The following is a 20,512-nucleotide window of genomic DNA, read 5'->3' as shown; positions in this document are numbered from 1 at the left end:
ACCTCCCCACAAAAAAGGATAGGCATATACAGATAATGACACTGTAATAAAGAGCGTCCCTTAAATAGCACTAATTTTAATAAGAACTGCAAAACTCTAATGACTGCTTAGTCGATGACCGTAATCTTCTATGATTTACCACAAAATTAAACATTTTAGATAGACAGTGCAAATATATGAGGCAAAATCAGGATATTTGAAAAGTATGCAAATAGCATAAGTAAATATTCTCAGAGGTTTATAGGTGACTACTAGGCTAACAACCCCAGGATGCCTTTTAGGCCTAGTCATGCTTATCAAATGTAGCTGACAAGTTTTAATACCCTAATGTTATTTTGAGGAGTATATGTAGGCATGGGCATGGGTGGTCAAGAATTTATAGGCTGCATCTGTTATTGGTGCCAGACCAGGGGTAGGTTTACTATTCCCCACCCACTGGTCCAAGTTATGCTTGAATTGGGTTAAGGAAATACTCTGCTTCATACAAATGAGAAGCCTGTTCTGGGGAAAAGGTAGTCTGTAAGACACAAACCTGTCCCTTCAACATATCCTATTTATGTTGAAGGCAAAGTTTAGGTTCATAGGTTCAGAATTGTTTACTAGACCACAAGGACCTTTTTAAGCCTAGCCATGCATCCCAAATCTCTGACAAGTTCTGATACCCTTGATAGGTGTAAGCATGGGCCTGGGAGATGAACGATTTACAGGTTACCTGTGTCCATTAGAGACATAGGTGCCAAACCAGGGATGAATTTCCAGTTTCCCATACAGTTGTCCAAGTTGCACTTGAATTGGATTAGGGAGGAATTGTGGTTTAAATGGATGGGGAGTCTGTTCCATAGATGGGGTAGTCTCTGTGATACATAACTATCTCTCCAACAGGCCCTATTTATATCACATGCAAGGTTTAAGTCTTTAGAATGGGTAATTATGATGCCATTTGTTTTGTGGAGATGCAGGAGGTCCATCAGAGTGGGGTCTGACAATGCCCTGTATGCCAGGCATAGATCTTCCCTTAAAAGCCTGTAGGAGACAGAATACAGGGATAGGGCCAAGAGGCAGTCTGCATAGGACATTTTACTTATGCCCTGTATTCTTTTAGTGAGGAACCTCTGTGGACATTCCAATTGTTGGATATGCCTGGTTAGGTACACACCAAAGGAGGCATTTTACTCAATGATAGGTCTGATGAATGACAAATACAGTGGAACAATGACTTTCTTGGACTTAGATGACATACCTTTGTATATAAGTTGCACAACATAAAATAATTTCCTCACCACTGTGGACACGTGATGGTCAAAGGCTAGATTATAATCTAAGTGTGTCCCTAAGTCCCTGACAACTGGGTCAACTCTAAGGGTTGTGTTGTCAATATGACAGTTACCAGCGATGGATGACTTCCCAAAGGATACTGTTATGCATTCCTTGGCATTTAGTTTCAGTCCATGGTCCAGTTGTCTGTCTGTGTCAGCCCCTCCTGGAGAACATTTGTGTCAGTGTGAGATTCAATGACAGCTCCTAATTAGCAATCATCTGAGGATTTAGTCAGCCAGAGACTACTGACATTGACCTTGACTTCTGAGATGCAAATGCCAAAAAGGAGTGGTTCATGGACTGATCCTTGAGGGACTCCACTTGTGGCTGACCTCTTTGTAGAGGTGGACTCCCCACTTCTAACTTCCTGGGTCTTATCTTTGAGCCAGTTGGCTATCCACTGGGTGACATACAGGTTTATACCTAACCTCTTCAGTTTGGCAACAATGCCAGAGAGAGGTATTGTGTCAAATGCCTTGGCCAGGTAAGATAGAAAGTGTGAACCATTTTGCCTTCATCCATTGCTTTGGAGACCTTCTCAAAGAAGTCCACCAGGTTGAGTAGGCATGATCTGCCCTTGGTGAAATCAAACTGGGTTGGGTCCAGTATCTGGAGGTTTACTATATCTCTATTGATCATCTCCATGATAATTCTTTCCATGGCTTTACATATAACACTAGTGAGATTTATGGGTCTGTAGTTTCCAGGGTCTGTAGATGGCCCGCCTTTGTGCAGAGGGATGACTGCTGCTTTTTCCATTAATTTAGGTCCCTAGGTTAGTTAATTCTCATGCTATTTGTTTTGTGGTACCTAAGCATCCCACTTTAGATAACCTTTTCCTTCAAAGCCTAAACAAATGTGAAAACAGATAGCACTGACACACAACTAAAATCATCTTAATAGCCAGCATATTACCCATCAAAACCAATGTGCCCTGGCAATCAGTGTTCTCATGCCTAGATTTGAATATAACATCCCCATTGTTAACTTGATCTCTTCACAAAATACACGCACAATTCATATCGCCATAAAAAGTCTGTTAATTTATCCAGCTCACCAGTTGTTAAGCACAACTCATGAAACAACAAACTGCTTACTGTTCAGTGCTTTTTACCATCAACTTTCTACTCCTCAGAAAGATTTAAGACTTTTGTATGGAAAGTACTGTCACTTTTAAGAAATAACCATAGAATAAGAAAACTCTGTGTATTACCTTCAAACCCAGAAAGCACATTAGTTCTGAAAAAAAGCTTCTTTATTATTGAACTGTTGCAGTTTGTAAAGGACATGGAGTGCTAACAGCTGCAGTTCTTACCACAAATGCAATCCAGGTATATAAATGCTTGCAATGCACTGCACCAAAGACCAATTGGCACCTTCCAACTGCCTGCACCCCTACTTTGTTTCTGGGGTGGCTACTCCCCTTTTCCCACCCTAGCTATAGTACTGAAAGACAGTTTACTTAAACAGGACCTACTGCTATCCCTGCTTCATTAACAAAGATTAAAAATCGCTCTCTATCACAGTTGCAACTTTAATTTTGTAAACCAACATATGCCTGCCTTAAAACGCAACCAAAACTAACTTTGTAAATATGTCAGTAGTAATTTTCTTAATCATTTTGTTTTCTTTTCTGAAGTCTGTGTGAGTTAAATAAACATTTTAAGTAGTATAAAAGTTTACAATTTACTTGGCATTCTTTTTTTTCAAAGAATTTTATTAAGTAATTATTAAAATGAACAAATATTTCCATGAAATTATAACATTTTTTCTTTAAAGTTAAAAAACAAGAAAATAAAAAAACAAACCTTCTAATATATAAACCAATGTAACTAAACTATGTACAAAGACATTCATCATGCAAAAAAAATTTCTTAATGTAGCTGTAGGATTAATAAAAATCATCTGTTTACATAAATATTAATAAACTATTTTTCTAGAAGTTCATAGATGATATTCCATGAATTATATAATGTAGTATTCCTAGATGATCTCAATTTAATAGTTAACATTTCCAAATTACACATTTCAAGGAGTATATTTTTAAATTCCAAAAATATGGGTGCTGTACTAGATTTCCAATTCTTAGCGATTGTTTTTCTAGCTATAGATAGTATAGACCAAACCAAAGGGTACTTATTCTCTTTTACACAATCAGGAACAGGAGTATTAAATAAAACAAGTGATTTAGATATAAAGAAATTATCAGTAAAAATTGTTTGCAACAAATTATTGATATCATCCCAATATTTTCTTAAATATATGCAATTATAAAACATATGAGACCAGTCAGCATTCAATTCAATATCACATCTCCAACATGTTATATTCTTTTTAGAAAATATACTTATATTATGATAAATGATCTATTTAAAAATCTCCATGTGAATAATTTCCATTTTAAAGAAGAAGTAGTCATACTTGCTGATTGTAAAATATTCAATTTGTCTTTCTCAGAAGGGGGATTATTATTAATTAAAGAAAAATATTTCCAATAATTATCTGAATGTGTATCTAAATCACATTTAATTGCCCTATAAATGTTTGATAACTTGTTATTAGCAGGATATTTATGCAAAACTGATAAAATCATATAATGTATTAGCTTGGGAATTTTTTTCCTAATTATAGGAGACATAGAATCCAATTTATTTAATACATATTGTCTAGCTTCTTGAAGCTCTAACCGTAAACAAGAATCAAGTTTATACTCTTCCAAGAGTAAACTATTGGATTTTATCTCATTATTCATCATCATTTGGTGCCAAAATGTTAAATGTTTTTGCTGAAATATAGACATTTTTGTATAATCTGAAGAGAAAATAGATCTGTGTGTGTAGGCTATAGGGAAGAGTAAAAAAAGCCAATCCTTATATATATTATATTTAAATGATTTTAAAAGAAAAACTATATACTTAGAGTTAAAACTCAGAGAAGAAAATTCAGAAATATAATCTTTTAACCTCCAAATAAATGGATTATTAATTATGTTTAGCTTATAGGAACTGTTTATATCTTTGGTATTTTGTAACAATACCTCTATAAACTCTTTCCACTTAGCAGTGTATTCCACATCGATGAGATGAGAGATTGTATTAAATACTGATGAAATTGAATACATTTCTAAATTTGGTAAGGCTATACCCCCATTATTCCAGTTATACATATGGTATGTTAATGCAATCCTTGGCTTATTTGGAAACCACAAAAATTTCTGAATCATTGAATTAAATTTTTTAATTATTTGGTAAGAAGGAGGTATAGATAAAGATTGAATTATATATAAGATTTTGGGGAGAAGGATCATCTTTATTATTAAAAGTTTATCATCCATAGAAAAGGGTAATTTGTTCCATTTATTTATTAAATTTTCTATCTGTAATAGACTTGTATTATAATTTATTTGAATGGTATCTTTAATATTGTTAGCAATAATTATACCTAAATATGCTATTTGTTGAGACTGAGCTATATATTCATTATAGTCATCAGGTATATTGTATTTTTTGAACCTGTTAAAAGAATTTGTGTTTTATTATTATTAAAAGTAAGGCCGGAATTTTTTGAAAATATTCCATGTTTTTAAAAAGTTTTTGTATAGATTCCCTTCTACTCCCAAGAGTAAACAATATGTCATCTGCAAACATTTGTATTGTAGATGATATAGTGGGGTTTAATTTGTATCCTTCAATATCTGTATCATGCCTTATTAAATTTGCCCATGATTCCATAACTAATGAAAATAAAAGAGGGGATAAAGGACACCCTTGCTTAGTACCTTTTACTATTTGCATATTTTGAGATATACTAGTACCAATTTTAACATAAGCTTGGCTACCTTCATATAACAGAGTGATAAGATTGATAAAATTACTGGAGAAATTTAATTCCTTTAATAGAGTGAACAGATATTCCCATGTAACTGAGTCAAAAGCACAATTTATATCTAAACTAACTAGGGTTAAATTTGTTTTAAGATTTTTCACCGAATCAATTAAAGTTAATATTCTTTTCCAAGAAGATGGAATTATGTTTTTGTCCTGAACAAGATTAAATACTTTATAAAGCAATTTTAGAGCATTTATATGTAGTAATTTGTAAATTTCAGGAATGATGCCATCATTACCTGGTGCTTTATTTTGCTTTAATTTGGTAATGTGAGTTTGAAGTTCTTTGAAAGATATTTGTTTATCAATAGAAATCCCTTGTTCCTCTGAAAGTCTTGTTTTAGTGTATTTATTAATAAATGTTTTTATTTCCTCTTTAGAGTTAATTTCAGTAGTTGTTTGGTTGGTGTTTATAAAAAACTCTCTAAATTCAGTTAATATATTATGAATTTCCAATACCATTTTTCCTTTTTTAGGGGAGAATATTTCATTAATATGATTAAATCTATTTAATCTTTTCGTTTTATGAGCAAGAATTTTTATGGATTTAGGGTTAGAAGAGAAATTTATAAACTTGAATTTTTCTATATTGATCATAGTTTTATGTTTTAATATTTCTAGATATTTATTATTTAACATATTTATTTATTTTCTTTTATCTGATATATCTTTATCACCCATATTACTAAGTTTTAAAGTGTCTAATTTACATTGTATATCTTGCAGCTCTTTATCCCAAGCTTTCTTTTTTTTGTTCTACCAATTCAATATCCTACCATATAGATAAGCTTTTAGGGCATCCCATATGTAAATTTCTGATATATCATTAGTATTGTTAAGTTCTAAAAAAATCTGTACTTCTGTAGAAATGAAATCAGTAAAATCTTTTAATTTTGTGATATAAGTTGGGATCCTTTTTATATGAATATTAAAATTTTGATTGACTACCACTTCAAAATTATAGAATTATGATCTGATAAAGGACATGAAATCACTGCTGATTTGTTTAAGGAATCTGTTAAATTATTAGAAATAAAAACTCTATCTATCCTCGAGTATGAGTTATGTCTATGAGAAAAAAAGGTGTAAAACAAAGAAGTAGTATCTGCAAAATATTTTATATCTTTCAAAAAATAAGTATCTGAAAAGTCTTTTAATAATTTATATGATGTAGATATTCTTCTCTTCCCATTAGTACTAGAGTCTTTCTAATCTAGAATACAATTGAAATCTCCTGCCAAAATAATGTTCCCTTTAGAGAATAGTACAATTTGATCTAGATGTTGTTTCACTGTGTTTATCCCTATTCCTGGGATCCAATATATGTTAATCAATGTGAAAATTTAACTGTTTATTTCTATGGTGACTGCACAAAACATTCCTTTATTATCCTTATATGTATCTATTATTTTAGGAAAAGGCATTATGCTGTTCCATAGGATAGCTACTCCTCTCTTTTTCTTAGTATGTTCAGAACTTACTAAAATCTTATATGTTTTAGATTCAAGTCTGAATATATCCTCTGTTATTAAGTGAGTTTCTTGTAAAAATACTATCTGGGATTTATGTAACTTAAGATATCTACTTAAATTCCTCCTTTTATTAGAATTATTTAAAACATTAATGTTAACTGATATACCTTGTAGTGTAGTCATTGAATATTAAATGATGTAAATATAAATATACTGATCTAAGAAATACACAAGAATATATCTAATAGGAATACTATTATGATTATTAGAACAAACATAGTGTAAGAGTATCATATTCTTAAAATTAAGGTTGTTTCCTTCTACATAAGATATGAACATCTGAAAAGTTATTAGAAAATATTTATAACTTAAACATGAAACAAAATAACCAACCTGAACCCCTCTGGAGTTTAAGACTCCTAACTCGAATGACATCAGTCACTCGAATCAACCTCCTATCAAAAGCAGCATCCAATCAGCACCTGCCTAAATGTCTATAGTCATAACTATAAAAATAAGGCTTCTCATCAATAACATAAACAATTTTTTGTATGAACCAAATATATAGATATAATGTTGTGTCAATTAGTAAATTGATGACAGCTACATCTTAGGAATAAAGTACAGAATTTTCTTACATTAGTTAGTAGGTTATTAAGAACTACTATGATCTATTAGTTCACTCTTCTGTTTTTAAGTAATCACATTTCATAAGAACCTTAAAAAGAGACTATGGCATTCTTATATTACTGAAATATGGCTAATAAAGGCTGAAGTGTGATATATAGTACTGCCATAGGTGATCAGCTAAATGGAACATAGTTGTAAATGAATCACCTAAGGGCCTTCAATAACCACTAACATTGGCAGCTAATAAATAAGATGCTAATAAAAGTGATTTTACTAACAATCAACTAACATACTGATTGTTCTGAAAGAAATGAACACTACATTTCTTTGCCAGGAACCAAATATAATGATTACTCATCAAGAAGTAAAACCAACAACATCCTGCTAGTTTTCTTATAACCAAACACTCTGGTGCAGTCTCTCATAGAAGAGTGACTAAGCAACCTTAAAAGTCTGATCTTCCATTCATTGCATTAATTTGAGTTACCTCAAAGGGTCCATCACCATACTGAAAACTAGTGAAAAGGTCATATTAGTTCAAAGAAGCAAGGTGCTTAAATAGCTCCTGTATACTATATAAAAGTCTTATTTAAATATAATGAGCTTTTTATTATTCAATTATAGCTTATACTATCTTTGAATTTTGAAAAGCTATTTCATTAACAAAACAAAAGATGAAAATTTCACATTTTCTAATGATAAACAGATCTAACTATTTTTAATGCACCTGTCCTTGCAATATTATTGCTGCCTATGTGGTACATCCCTATCAGCCTATTACACAAATGCATTCATAAAATAACTGAGATAACCTATTATATACATCTATACATTTAACATTTTGATAAATGCTTCATGAATATTTTCTCAGCAAGTCAATAGTTATAAAAAATGTACATGTAACACAAGTATATAAACAGCTTGTAGCATTATTAAATCTTCCAAAAATGCACAAATCACAACTAGTATTTCTCATCAAGATATCGGCACCCTTGTCATACATAAAGCAAATATTTTATGAGAATACTATTCGTATATAAATACATAAGGCTCAAGAATACCTATGATGATTAGAAAAAGTACTTAGGCTACATGCGTAGTATAATCCCTATTTACTTAAGAGATTATTGCATATAATGTCTTACAATAAGTTGAAAGTAGTAATCTAGTTATATCTTCTTTCCGTATGCTATATGAGGAAACAAATTCGATTCAGTAGCTTCCCGGTGAGGATCAGAAGATCAATTTACTTCCGACACTTTCATGATGACGTTTTAAGTAAGCTCCGAGCTTTCCAGCCATGATGGATACCACAGTCTGGAGCTCATCATGAAGATGAAGCTTACAAAGTTCCGGCGGGAAATAGTAAGTAAAACATTACTTAACTACATATAAGACAATGTCTCGAGACTCCTTCTATACTGAGAGAGATGAGAAGGAAAAAAAAATCTCGCATACACAACACGAAGCAATGACAGCTATCAAGCAAAGCTTCACCACACTATTAACCAGACTCTCCAGTTAATCTCCGACCAAAGCACACAAGCACCAAAACATACAATTAACACAAACAACACCACACATGTCTCTACAGTGCTAGAGCACCAAACCAGAGCCTCCAAATAAACACACCAACAACTCAGAAACAACAACAAAGCCTTACCATTGCTCCAGCCACACTGCCACTCACATCCCGGGTCAGAAGTACCATCACTAGCACAGCAATTCTGCAACTATACATCAGGCCATCATACAAGATTCCTTTATCAAACAATTAACCATAAATCAACTAAAATACAAATACAGCAATTATAACTAAATAAAAGTTTTCCAACCACTATAAGAACCAAAATCAAGATAAACAAATATGCCCCCTAATGATAAGCACCACTACAAGACATCCGAAGCATAGATATCTGGGACAGGAGAATCACTGCATCCATGAGAATCAAACCAATAAACATTAAGATAATTAATCTTAAACAAATAGTACAAATGAAAAAAAAAATCCCAACAAACGACTATTCTACAAAACAAAATAGACAACTATTTAGTTAACCAATTTACATTATATTAAATATAATACCAAAAGCTCATCTGGATGTCCGGTTTCATTTCCCCAACTGAGTGAATCAAGTGCAAATATGTACTTGTTATGATTCATATTTTGATTTTTTTTTTTAGGGTCAAATGTTTTCCAAGTGTTGTTCTCAGCATTTCTTTTAAGACTAGGACTGGCCCACTCCATTTCATCTACTTTTTCCAGTATGTTATTAGATTTTATATAAGTTATTGCATTGTCTACGTCATCAAAAATTTTAAAACCATCTTGATAAAATATTTTCAGTCTTGCAGGAAAAAGAAAATGGGTTTTTATTTTATTCTTTTTTAGTTCTCTGACTAAAGGCAAGAAAATTTTCCTTTTTGATAATACTGAAGAAGAATAGTCATTATCAAAGGGTATAATATTGTCCTTCAGTTTGATTGGGGATTTTGCCCACGCAGTCTTTAGTACCATTTTCTTATCATGGGCTGATAGGAACTTTACAATAACAGATTTAGTATAATTACTCTTGGTGTTTTTAGATGTCACCATTGATCTATGGGATCTTTCAATACCATATGAAGCAGTTCAAGTACTTCAGGCAACCAGGAAGATAAACATTTTTCCATATTATTTCCCTCTGTGTTATCTGGTAAGCCAAAAATTCTCACATTATTCCTATGGGACCTGTTCTCAAGGTCATCAACCTTTGTCTGAAAAAGAGAATTTTGCTTTAACAGGAACTCAGCATTATGTTCACTCTCCTGAATTCTGTTATCCATATCACTTAATGCAGTTTCCATTCCTGAAATCTGCTTCCTCTGTTGCAATAAATCTTCATGTAGAATGTCCATTTGGTGTGAACACTTTTCTTTGAAATTGTCAATTTTTATATCCATTTTGTCTATTCTGACACTTAGTTCCTGAATAGTAGTTAGTAATGACTGTAGTTCTTTTTTGATAGTTGTCTTTTGATGAGAAGATTTAGTGAAGCTCATCCTGTTCTTTTACTGTAGTACTTCCAAGTGTAACTTTGACAGGAAAACTTAAAATCTACTTGAAATATTTTATATACTACCCTAATATATATTTTAAAGAATTAATTAAAATAAAAAAAAAAACTATTATTAGGGAAGTTTATATCAATATTTCCTGTCAATAAAGTTCTGTAAAGGCAGAGCTGATAAGAAAAGCTGCTACTCTGTGCTCATCTTGGCCACACCCCCGCACTTTTTTTACTTGGCATTCTTGTAGTTTCACATCACTGTACAGTTAACTTACTAATTTTATTCTTTATTCTTTGCATGGCTGTTTCCTCTGTGGGTGTTTTTTTTTGGAATATTAGCAAACTACTTTATTGCAAAGTTCTTCCCAGAACCATCTATCCAGATTTCACACATCCTAGAAACCCTTATTATCACAAAGACCAAAAATATGTCGTGCATGGGACCTGACAGCATACGAGGATATTTAGTAATTTGTGCCAGACTGAACCTCTCCTCAAATTGTTTAGCCTAACTTAGCCACAGTATTTGTTCCCAATTTATGGCATACAATAGTGGTGATGCCCCTTCACAAGGGTGACATCGCCAGCCTGACACACAAACCTGTGGAGCGTATTATAACTGATCTCATCAGTTATGAAAGTCAAAATCTCATTAGCCTAGACCAATAGTTCAGCTCTGTCAAAGAATCATCCTACCTATCAAATCTCATTACCTTCTTCAAGAAGGTCATACAGGCTATTGGCAGTGGTTGTGCTGTTCATGCACATATCTTGACCTAGCCAAAACGTTGGACACCATACCCTATGCAAGCATTGCAAGTAAGCTAAATGCTTTACATATGGATTCTTACATGGTAAGATGGATAGAAAAGTGGCTAAAAGACATAACTCACATAGTAAATGTGGCAGGTGTTTCATCTGGTAGCACAAAGGTAACTGATAGAATCTCTAGGGCTCTGTACTAGGACCACTCCTTTTCAACATTCACTTCTCCGCTCTCCAAACTGAGAACTAGGATCCCTAGTTAACTAAGTTTGCATGTGACTGCAAACTAAATGATTTTGTCAAGATTCCATCTGATGCATGTACCTTTCAGAAAGAACTTAGTTTAGTTCATACCAGGTACACTGAAAATGGGCACAAATTAAATGCTAAAAAAATACAGTATCATTTCATTTCATTTAGCTAGCAACACTACCCTCAACATACAAATACAGAAAATATTCTGTTAAATGAAATTGTATTGTAGTTAGGCACTTGGATACTTAGGTTGACAATTTCCTCTCCTTCAATCATCACATGGCAACTTTTGTCAGAAAGTCCTTCTACGTAGCAAAACTAATAGCAAAAATGTCTGTTATCCTTACCTAAAGATGTCATTGTTCCCTTATATTCATCACTGATTAAACCAATTATAGAATACAATGACCCTTTTGGGTTGTACCTCTCTTGGCATATCAGATAATAAGAGAAACCCATAAGTTTCCTAACTAAGAAGATTTCAGGCTTAAAGACACTAAGCTAACAGGAGAGGCTAGAAGCTCTGTTCCTTTGCTCATGATGTTACAGAATCTGGAGTGGAGATCTGTGCCTCACCTACCGTCTTTGATCTGATATATCTTAGCAAGTCTAATGGCTTAGCAAACACCAGAACAAGGACCTAAATCTTCAGCCACAAATAGAATGCAGTGAAGAGATAGATTCATTATGCAGTGCCTCCAATTTCTCAAACAAGTTGCCCCTACTGATTAAGTATTCTGATAAATTATCACCCCTCAAATAGAATTCACTTCAAATTTACCCTGGGACGTACTGGCCTAGAACTCTTAGAGGAAGGGGATACACCCTGAGGGTGGGTATTGGTAAGGCATTGATGGTCATGAGACTAAATTGAAACTCCTAGGAATCTTATGAATCCCATGAAATGGATAAAGACCTCATGTGTGACATCCATTGAATTATACAGCACTTGCACAGAGTGAAGAACTGAGTGCATTTCCCATGTGTCACATATAGCCTTTGTAAGCTATATAGCTATGCCATAACCAGATCTCTGATTGTCAAGCAGCAGGCATATAATCCTGCCCAAAGTGGACAGGACAGTTGTATGGTACAGTTGGTGGAAAATAGTGTAAAATACTCTTATGTTAACATACATAAATGTAACACATCTAACAAGGCTATAAGATGTGCTTCCACATTTCCCCTACCTAGCACACATACATGACCTTTAGAACACATAGCTGTAGGTGGGTATCACTGTTTACTTCAGTGACAGCTGTGTCCATGTCCCTGTGTACTGCACTATTTTATATGACAGCACTAGGCATACAGTACAACAGACATAGTGGTTCCTGTAGGTGATTATAGTGATGTATATGGTCCTCACAAACTGTGTCTTCCACCATACCTGTGATTGTGATATAAGCAGCTTGAGTCATGGGCTATTGTGCGTGATCCCTATTAGCTTCATCACAATCTGATGTGACTAACAGGGATCTTACACAACATCACTATTGGGGGTGTGTGTGGTGGGGTATGTGTGTGTGTGTTTGTGAGAGGGAGAGAGAGAGATGAGAACAGTATAACTATCAGTTTGAAAAAAATCCTTGCAGTGGTACACAGAAGATGTTAAGTAATATATAGAACATTTAAAAGCTAATATTTATGGCATAAATAGAATGAACATCTTCGGTACATAACATTTCTTAGATATGACATTAAAGGAAAGTACTGGTGAAATAATTGAAACCTCTGATTATCATAACCCTCTACAAGTTGATACCTTTATACACCTCATATGACCACATACCTAAACTTTTATAATCTCTTCTATATGGAGAGTTGTTTAGAACCAACATGATATGTAGCACTGGGTGACTTGTTTATATAAATCATTAAGAGTATAACCAAGAAGGTAATGAAAGAGGGGGTATATCTTGGCCTGTACTTCCCATAGTTTAGAAAAGTAGGTGATGCACTGGAAGTCACTGAAGGTTGACCCACTTTGGAAACTAATGCAAATATTGTACAGTATACTCTGCTTGTTTACTATAATGTACATACACAGTTTTGTCTATGTAACTAATCTGAACTACCCTGTTATTGCTGTGAAGAAATTAGACACTGTCATATGTGCTAGCATGTCTTCCTGAGTTTTTGTATATAATTTCAGATTATCCTTTGTATTGTATGTCAGCATGACTAGCTATGATGTAAATAATTTATTACATGTTGATTTATGATCTGTTTGTACGGAATGTTTTAAAGATTTGAACAGCGTTCCTTTACATTTCTAACTGTGCATATTTGTAGAGAAGATTCCAAATGCAGACTGTCTCAGAATCAGCTGATCTGCAGATGATATCAGAAAGTTGACAGTTGCTACGTGTTATTTTCAGAGGCTGAAAGACAGGAAGGAACTTTAGTAAACAGCTGTCGGTTGATTTTCAAAATACGAAATGAAAATTAGAACTGGTACAGTTGTGACAGTTAAGCTAGCCTATAAAATAGCCTGCTGAAGACAGTCATTGTCAGTTGCCAGTTGCAGTTGTCCTGTGCAGTGGATAGCCAAAAGCACTCACTTAGAACTGTAAGCCTCCCTTTGCTCTGTTGTAATAATTTAGTTTAGAGCAGGGATATTGTTCTTTAGTCAAGTAGGAAAATTATAACTAAGTTAGAGTTTTTCTAAATGTTGGATTTCTATCCTTTAGTATTTATTTATTTCATTTTCCCGCTGATTGAGTTCTGTTTATTGGAAATTACTGTTTTATATTTTTGATCATTTTGCTCATTATTAAATATTTTTATTAGCTTACATTGTGGCTGGTCAATCAGTGTTTTCTTTAGTGATTTGAGAGTGCTTATACCAGCTTTGATAATTTCCTGGGCCACTCTGAAAGCCTGGCTTCTTTAGGTCATTTGCTACTATTTGTTTTAATATCTAATTTTAATAATTGGACAACCCTTTAAAAGGGCATTTAGGCTGTCTGATTGGAGGCAGCATGTTACCGTATTATTTTGGGGAAGGAACACAGCTGGAAATCTGTGTCAGGCTTTCCCAGAAGTGTTTAGATGTGTGAGATTTAATTTAAGTGTGAGTATATCAGAGGTCTTAAATTGGGACACATTGCTCTGAAGTGTGTAATAAGGAGTCACATTAGGGATTAACAGAAGTCCAGTTCCAGGTTATAGAGCATGTTCCTGTTGTGCTCTTAGGGGAAAATTGTGAAATATTACTCCTGTTTAAGTGATGGTTTCACACTGGAGTCAGTAGTAAGGAGTGAAGCTACTTAGTTACTGACCCAGGATAGTATGGGAAGTCAAAACTGGTCAGTATTGATCAGTGCACTACCCTAGTAAACAAACAAATAGATAGATAGATAGATAGATAGATAGATAGATAGATAGATAGATAGATAGGCAGGTAGGTTGCAGTAGTTTCAGTGACACAACAGGTAGCACACTCTCCTTTGGTGCAGAAGGCAGTGGGTTTTATTCCCATAACAGGTAAATCAATTACTGACACTCCAGAGCAGCATAAGGGGGTGATGCACAACTGAGTATGTCTTTCTTTGGATGAGATGTTAAACTGAGGCCTCATCTGCATAAGTTGGTACTAGCTCAGATAGATGCAAAAGATCCCATGATACCTATTGAAAAGAGTAGGGGTACTTTATTCATATTCATATTTATATATTTGCATCGACATATACATATTTACACATTTACACAGTTGTTTTAAGGCATTTTCATTTTTTATTATATTTTACACATCAAATTTGCCATTGATATATATATATTTATATATATATATATATATATATATATATATATATATATATATATATATATATATATATTTTATGTTGAGCCCCACTCCTTTTTTCATAACCATAATCTAATCTTTTTAATATTAGTGACAATATCCAGTTTTCATTAAACACGATTTCATTAATCCTTTCATTCTGTAAAAGTCTAAGTCTAATTTTGACTTTTGTTTATATTTTCACAGCATCTGTATTCAGTCATATCCATATTTATATCTCCATTTTTCTTGAACTTTTGGAAGAAAATTCTAAACATAATTTATTCCACAACTTTTTTTAATTCTCTCACATTTTAGAAAAAAAAACATGTTTTATTGTTTTTCCTTTGCCACAATGCAAACATATTCTTTCACTTTTCATTTTGTAAGACATATTTGCCTTTACAGGTATTTTTTTATTCCCATTCGCCATAAAAAATCTTGACATTCAACATTATGTCTACATCATTTATGTATTTCTTTAATTGCTTTAATCTTTACTTTTGGAATGTTTTGCCTTGAATTAATGCAATATTATTTGCTCATAATATTTGTATATCATAATTTTCTAACCTCTTCCACTTCATCAGTCTTTATTTCCACATTCTTATCTTTTTTTTGATAATTCTCTATTTCTTCATTAAAACATAATGTTGTTCTTTTATTCTTATTCTTTCTCAGAACTCCTTATACTTGTAGTTAAATACATTTGTCACTAATTTCTCATTTTTTTTCATGTAACCATTTTAATAGGTTCATAGGAGGTTACTATGCTAATAGTCCTAGGGCCTTTACAAGCCTAGCCATGTAATACCCATGTTCCCTAGTTGACCATTGTTAGATGGTTCCCTAATTGACCATTGTTAAATGAGTTGATTGTTTGCAGAGCGAATAAATGATCAGCACTGGCTGCCCCTGTCCATGAGAGACATAGGTGCCACTGCTGGGATGAATTTACAGTCTCCCATCCAGTTGTCCAGGTTATGCTTAAATAGGGTCATTGGGGAGCTCTGCTTAACATGAATTTAGAGTTTATTCCAGAGTAGTGTCAGTCTCTGGGAGACACATCTGTCTCTCCAGCATATTTTGTTTAAGTCACAGGCTAGGTTGAGATCTCTGAAGCAAGTTTCTCTTGTCCCATTTGATTTGCGAATGTGCAGCATTTCCATTAGTGCAGGGTCAGAGACTGCTCTGTAGGCCAGGCACAGTTCACCTCTCAGCAGCGAGTAGGACACAGAGTACAGCAACAGGGCTTTCAGTCTTTCCATGTAGGACATGTTTTGGAATCCCTGAATTCTCTTGGTCAGTAACCTCTGTGCTCTCACCAGCTGCTGCAGGTGTCTGGTGAGGTGCATGCAAAAGGAAGCATTGTACTCTATTAGTGGTTAGATGATGGTGGAGTACAGAGGAGTTATAACATCCCTGGTCTTGGATGCAATGCCCTTACTTATGAGGTGTGCAATATAAAAGGTTTCCTTACCACTGTGGGCACATGGTGATCAAAGTTTAGACTGCTTTCAACTTGTGTTCCCAAGTCATGCACCACTGGGTTGAGCTTAGGGGGTGCTGCCTATTTTGTAATTTGCAGGGGCTCCTTCTTTGCTGAAGGGGACAACGATGCCCTTTTTGCATTTAGTTTTAGACCATGGCTTTGGCACCAGCCATTTATCTGCGTTAACCCCACCTGTAATATACTAAAATATTTAGGAGATTCAATGACTGCTCCCAGTTTGCAGTCATCTGTGAACATGGTAAGCTACAGGCCATCTACTTTCACCTGGACTTCTGAGAAATAGATGCCAAACAGTAGAGGGCCCAGCACAGAACTGTGTGGTAACCCCACTGGTAACTGTTCTACTGATGGAGGTGGAATCCCCAACTTTGATAGTATGAGTTCTGTCATTTTGTTGGTTAGCCAGCTAGCTACCCATCTAGTGACATATGGGTTAATCCACATCTGGGAGAGTTTCTTGATGATACCTGAGTGGAGGATTGTGTCAAAAGCCTTGGCTAAGTCAAGATAGGTAGTATGTACTGTTTTGCCTTCATTCAGGGCTTTGGTGACATTCTTGACAAAGTCCACCAGGTTTAGTGAGCATGATCTGACCTTAATGAAGCCAAACTGGGTCGGGTCAAGAGTCTGAAGGTTACCTACATCCTTGATGATAAGGTCCATTATAGTGAGATTTATGGGTCTATAATTCCCAGGGTCGGTTGATGGACCCCGTTTGTGCAAGGGGATTACAATTTCTGTTCTCCACAATGATGGAACAAAGCCAGTGCTCAGGCTATGGTTAAATAGAGTGCCAAGTGAACCCACTATGTCATGTTTTAGGTTGTTTAGTAATCAACCAGGGATGTTGTCTGGTCCCATAGAGGCCGTGTTTTTAGCCTTGAAGAGTGCAGCTATGATCTGCTCATTGGTGATACTGAGGAGAGGATAGGTGTCAGGTATGCTTGGGAAATGGCTGGTGGGGACAGGGTATGCTTGGGGTATGGCTGGTAGGGACATGGGGTGAAGTTTGTGCCAAATCTGCCAGCTAACAGGTTGAAAATTTCTTCAAGGTCAGTGTGAGTGGTACCATCCACTATGATTTCGGCACATAGCTGAGTTTTCCCTTTTAGATTTTGGACATAGTGAAAGAATGCCTTATGATTGCTTTTAGCTAGGGGAAGCTAATTTAGCCTCATAACTAGCTTTAATTGACTTTACCAGATATCTGATTTGCTTGTTCAAGCTGTGGTGGGTATTCTTTCTCTGCTGACTAAGTTCCCTCTTTTCTTGGATATCAATTTCTTCCATTTGTTATATAACCTGTTTATACTCGAGGTCCACCAGGGTGGCTTATTTTTACTGAAGGACTTGGTTTTGATCCTGCCAGGTAGAGCAGAGTGAATACAGTTGTTTAAATGGTTATACAGGTGGTTTGTGTACTCCTCTGCATATGAATCATTGTTGGCTGTATTTGCAGGGGGTTTGAACATTTTCAAACCATCGCTTAGTAGGCTATAGTTTTTTTTGGTGAAGTTTCTCATTTTTATTGCTCCAGTGGAGCTGTCAGGTCTGATCATTACTTTGAATGAGAGATTTATGGTCTGATCTTACTAGGAAGGGCAGAACACGGGGAGCAGTGCGGTGACTTCCCCCCCATATTGGTGAGTACTAAGTCCAGAACATTTGAACCCCTTGTGGGGGTGCAGACTAACTGTTTCAGAGGATTAGTATTAACAAACTCCAGTAGCCTCAGAGTGATTGAGCTTGTGCTCATGTACGTTGCCCACCTGATATAATAGTTGAAATCTCCCATGACCAAGGTGTTTAGCTGTATAGTCTGTGACTCAAGCAAGTCCAGGTAAATGTACTTCTCATGGTTCATGGTGGGGAACCTGTAGCTAGCAATGATGAGGTAGGGTGTTTTACCTATAGTTATTTGGTCCTGGAGTACCTCAAAAAAGTTGTAGTGTTTAACGAGTCTTGAGGTGTATTTGGATTTAATGAAGATAGATACACCTCCACCTTTGGTTCTTTCATGTTCGTTTTGAGGTCTGAACTTGTGAAAGGCATTGTAGCTTTGCACCACTGGGGTGCTATCTTTGGCCTTGAACCAAGTCTCAGTGATTGCACAGACATCAGCATCTTCCAAGGTGAGGAGAGCTTTTAGGGAGTACAATTTCCTGTTTATACTCCTAGTATTAAGTAGAATAACCTTGAGTTTGTCTGTAGTGGACTTTTTTTTACATTGGAAGTTGTATTGTTTTGGTATTGCCTAAAAAGTCACTATGGGGGAGGCAAGTGTCTTTGCCAGTATTTGAAAGCCTATAGGAGACAGATGAAGACCATCTCTGGCAAAGCAGCATGGTCTGTTGTCCATGTCTTCCCAGGGTGACAGATACTGGATCCCCCTGGAGTGACACCAGAAGCTATGCCAATTGTTGAAGTCAATCATTTTTTGTTTATATTGTGGCATCATCCTGGGTGAAGGTAGAATGCTGCTTAGCACTAGGGACATACCTGCCTGGGACACATAATCTGAGAGTTCAGTCATGTCTCTCTTCACATAGTCCAGGGAGGTATGTCTCAAGTCATTCACCTCAAAATGTACTATGACAGACTCATAATGGTAATTGTTGAGTGACAGGAGTGTGTGTGTGATTTGATGGATCTTGGCACCTGATAGGTAGTTGACCGTAACCTTCTCCTTGACAAGCCTGGTGAGGGGAACATCTGTGTATCTCACTATGGAATCTCCTATGACCAGGACATTTGGTTTTGTGGTGTTCTGCCTTAGGGGCTTATTCGCTGAGATACTGATATGTGTGCTGTTAGTAGATGTTGGTCATGTTCTAGTATGTGTGAGTTGTTTGTGCTTGGGAGGTCTCTAGTCTTTTAGTAGACTCTTAATGAGTACCTCCACGTATGTGGGTTTATGTGTCATGAATTTATCTTGTGTAAGAGGAGAGGTGTGTGAGTTGACATCCTGTTTGATGTCTTTTTTATTGTTATGTGAGAGGATTGATTCCAGTCTCATAGTATAGTTACATCTATCACATACTGTATTTTTTGGCTGTAGGAGCAAATGGTTGTCAGTATACATGAGGCAGTTACTACATTGCCTCAAGATGCCCATGTCAGTCAGGATGGTTGGAGAAATGTTGGGAAACTGAATGTTCATTGTAGCATGCTAAACCGGGTCCCTATTAAACAAATGAAAAGTGGAAATGTCGAACGGCCAAATAAATAAAAAGGCCGTTCCTCGATATCCATATTGTAAGATCGCGATACAGTGAAGGCTGGAAATTTTTCCCCTTTCTTCACTGTAGTGCGATCTCGGAGTTGGTATATATAATTACTGGGGTTGTGGGGGGCACAGCCCCCCACAATAGTAATTTTGAGGAATGGCCTTTTTGTTTATTTGGCCGTTCGACATTTCTACTTTTCGTTTATTTAATAGGGACCTTGCTAAATCATAAGTGTAAGTGAGGCTTAAATAAAAGTGAATTTAAACTGTTTTAACACAAACTGCCAATAGGAAAGGCCCACACAGAGCCTTATTCCAGCAATCCCCAACTCAGATGAGTCCTGATCTACACACGTCTGCCGCAAATGTGCAGGGAGGCCCTCTTAATGTAATATGGCTGGTTTTAGTACTCAAGTGATACTAAACAGTCTAGATTCAACAAGTCTGAATCTAGCCTATTCTATTTAAGGTAGAAGTAGTGATGATACAAAGTGCAGAATGAAGCAGTCACAGCAGCACAAGTCCTTATATTTTAATCCTTCATTTAGCCATTCATTAAATACACATAAGTATTTTTTTTTGCCATCTTATAGGTTCATAGGTGTTTATT

The sequence above is a fragment of the Protopterus annectens genome, chromosome 7.part0, assembly GCF_019279795.1.
Source record: "Protopterus annectens isolate FY-2018-M chromosome 7.part0, PAN1.0, whole genome shotgun sequence".
NCBI lineage: Eukaryota > Metazoa > Chordata > Ceratodontiformes > Protopteridae > Protopterus > Protopterus annectens.
Note: the sequence above shows the minus strand (reverse complement) of the source record.